Source organism: Pongo pygmaeus, chromosome X (genome assembly GCF_028885625.2).
Source record: "Pongo pygmaeus isolate AG05252 chromosome X, NHGRI_mPonPyg2-v2.0_pri, whole genome shotgun sequence".
Taxonomy (NCBI): Eukaryota; Metazoa; Chordata; class Mammalia; order Primates; family Hominidae; genus Pongo; species Pongo pygmaeus.
In genome coordinates, this window is record NC_072396.2 from 53393065 (window position 1) to 53396883 (window position 3819).

Consider the following 3819-nt stretch of genomic DNA (forward strand, 5'->3'; position numbering starts at 1 on the left):
CAGCCAGAGCAGGGCAAAGGATGGAGAGAAAATGGGATGACCAGCTGCAGAGAGGAGCTACCCTCTCCAGGGCCTCCTCTCTGCTGAGAGCTGCAGACGTTGGAAAGACCTGCCTGCAAAGAGGAGCCACACTCTTCAGGGCCTCCTCTCTGCTGAGAGCTGAACACTTGACAGAACAACCTGCCTAAAGAGGAACTACCCACTGCGGATCTCCTCTGAGCTGTTCTAACACACAATAAAGCTCCTCTTTGTCTTGTTTTTTAAAAAAGTGAATATACAATTTACTTAACATTCAAACTTAATTAAGACATGTGCAATATGGCAATTTTACTGGGGATTAAACCCTATCTAGGATGATTGCTTGCCGGAGCTTAGCAACAGGGTCCAGTTCACACTTAGCACTGATTAAATATTTTACTGAATAAATATAATACCAAACAAAATGCATTCAAATGCTTTCTAAAAAAAATTTTAAAGTCCTTTCTACTCAGGCTAATGACAAACACAATAAAGGCAGATATGCTAGTTTAACATAATTGGCTGATTTTATACAGCACTTATATCTTTTAGCCCACAAGTATATTATTAAATCATAGAGAACATCTAATACAACCATTTCTACAGAACTAGGAAATAAATTTCTAAGAAAGAAAGATTTTACAGACTCCATCTTTTATACCCACCCCAACAGTCTAACTCTAAAGAGGATGAAGCCAATGACTTTCCTCACAAGAGCTCATGACTAATGTAGCTTTGCTATCAAAATCTATATTTCTGATCCATTATGGGCATTGAGACAAGATTCAAATAGTCCCAAAGAAAGAACCACAATACACATTGTCATTGCCTATTCAGCAACAGCGAGCACTGCATCCAAAACTCTCATCCCAGGAATTAAATAAGATCAGCCACATTCATGGGCATCTCCTTTACTGTAGTATTGTAGAAAGTCTCAATGTCATGAAGAACCCTCTTGTCTTCTTCAGTAACAAAGTTTACAGCCACACCTTTCCTCCCAAATAGTCCCCCTCTGCCAATTCTGTGAATATAGTTTTCATGATTGGTAGGTAGATCATAATTTATAACCAAAGACAGTTGTTGCACATCAATCCCATGAGCCAACAAGTCAGTAGTGATCAGAACATGGCTTGACCCTGATCAGAATTCCCTCATGATAACATCTCTCTCCTTCTGGTCCATGTCACCATGCAGAGCAGAAACTGAAGTCTCTGGCATGCATTTTCTCAGTCAGCCAGTCCACTTTGGGCCTTGAGAAAAATAACAGCCTGCGTAATGGTCAGTGTCTCGTACAAGCCACAAAGTGTATCCAACTTCCACTCCTCTCTCTCAACATTAATATAAAACTTTTTGATTCCTTCAAGGGTCAATTATTCCTTTTTCACCAGAATTCGAATTGGATCTCTCATGAATTTTTTGGTCACTTCCAATACATCAGTTGGCATTGTGGCAGAAAGCAACACAACCTGAATACTTGTATTTAGTTTTTGGAAAATCTCATAGATTTCATCTTTAAACCCACGGCTCAACATTTCATCTGCTTCATCCCAAACAAGCATTTTGATCCATTTTGGAAAAAGATATCTTCTGTTTAACATATCAAACACTCTCCCAGGTGTACCAACAACAATATGTGGTGCTTCAGCCTGCAGTTTTTGCATTTCAGTTCGAACATTTGTTCCACCAATGCAGACATGACAAGTTGCTCCCATATAGTCTCCAAGTGCCAGAATTACCTTTTGGATCTGTGGAGCTAGTTCTCTGGTGAGGGCCAGCATTAGTGCTTGGGTCTCCAACTGTTGCAAGATGGAAATAGCAAATGTGGCTGTCTTGCCAGTACCTGACTGAGCTTGAGCAATCACATCATACCCTTTCATACAGGTAATAATAGCTCTCTGCTGAATAGCAGAAGACTTCTCAAAATCGTAAGCATAGATGCCCCAAAGAAGAGACTCCTTTAAATTCATATCATCAAAGTTATCAACAATCTCATTCCAGTTCCTCTCAATGACACCATCGGGGTCCATACCCTCTGGGCTGCCACGTTCTCTGTTATAATCCATGGAGCCACCAGACATGATCCAAAAAACCACTCAGTGCCCGACTGAAAAGTCCTCTTTGTCTTGTTTACCCTCCACTTGTCTGCGTACCTTATACTTCCTGGATGCAGGACAAGAACTTGAACAAAGGCGACACCAGCCACAGAGGTTTCCAGCCAGAAAATCGACACCCCAAAGATCCCATAACACCTGTATCCGCATCCACAGGGCATTTTTTAGTAAAAAGAAAGGGACATAAGAGAGCTTTTGTTTCTTTGCCCAAACAATTTCCTGCATCAAGAAACACTGGAAACACACAGTCCCATGTCACCCTTAGTGGAAGATGTATTTCTTTTCTGACAGAAATAAGGAATTTTATGTCTGTATTTACACGTGCTTTTTCCTAAGGATGTTGCTCTGTTGCCAAGGCTGGAGGGCAGTGGCACAACTCCTGGGCTCAAACAATCCTCATCCTCCAGCCTCCCAAGTGGGTGGTACTACAGGTGTGGACACAACACCTGAGCAATTGATTCATTTATTTTTTAGAGAGTGATCTCACTATGTTGTTCATGCTGGTCTCAAATTCTTGGGCTCAAGTGATCTTCCCACCTGGGCCAATTTTTATACATGCTTTGATTAATCACTTTTTTCTGTGATTCTGGGTTTTATGCCACGCTTCCAGTGAATGTAACAATAAAAGATCTTACAGGGCAATAATCCTACTGAATTTCTAATCAGACTAACAATTATTACACTTCAGCTTTTATGTCACCATTATGCTTAAATGACATATTGACCAAGACATAGAATCAAAGAGTCTGAGATTTTGACATTATTAACAAATCAACTTGAGAAATACACAATTGTAGACTATCAGGAAAATTCTTGCCTTGAAACTCACGTAGGATAGGTGAGACCCAAAGTTGGAGCTTATTCCAGGGGGGTTCTTGGCTTTGCCTCGGAGAGAATTTAAGCATGAGCTGGTGGTGTTAGACAGCAATACTTTTATAGAACAGTACGGCTCCTTTCTGAACAGGGCTAACCCACAGGCAGTGCGCCAGCAGGCAGCAACCTATGGGTTCTTGACAACTGTATTTATACTCATTTATACCAACTTTCAGTTCCATGTAAATGAAGGGGTAGGTTAATGCAAATTGAAGGGCGAGTTATTTAGAACTGTCTAGTAATGCAGGGGGACAGGGGAGGGTGAACTTCTGGTTCATTGCCATGGCAGTTGTAAACTGTCATGGCGCTGGTGGGAGTGTCATGTGCTAGTGAGCAATGAAGGCAGCTAGAGATTCCTCAATCATCTGCAGTCATCTCTGTCTGCGGGTTCATGAGGGTTTCTTCACCCTATCCTGTGAGGACTGTGAATTAAGTCCTGTCAGGACCTGGAATTAAGCGCTGTGTGTCTTCTACTTCAAAACTACAAGAGAATGCAGGGTTTTCTTTCTCATTAAAATCAGGTGTCCCTTTAATCATTCCAAGCATATTTTTTATTGCATGCAGCCATTTAAAGTTTGCTTTTTCACAAATATTTGGCCTAAATTTTCTATTCAGCTTCAGTTTCAGCTTAGGATATTTAGGAAGACAAAGTAGCCAAATTCTATGCCAGCAAGATTTCTGATATCCCTATACTACTTTGTGATCCTGATAATTCTTATGTGACCATCATATCTAACCAATAACACATCATCAGTACTATAAACAACATAACATTTGGAGTTATGGTTATCATGTGAACATTCTCCTTCAATAATAG

General features: G+C 40.6%; 1 pseudogene; it reads right to left on the minus strand.

Moving 5' to 3' along the window:
• Positions 1-851: 851 nt before the first annotated feature.
• Positions 852-2096, minus strand: LOC129024614 (eukaryotic initiation factor 4A-II-like; annotated as a pseudogene).
• Positions 2097-3819: the final 1723 nt, after the last annotated feature.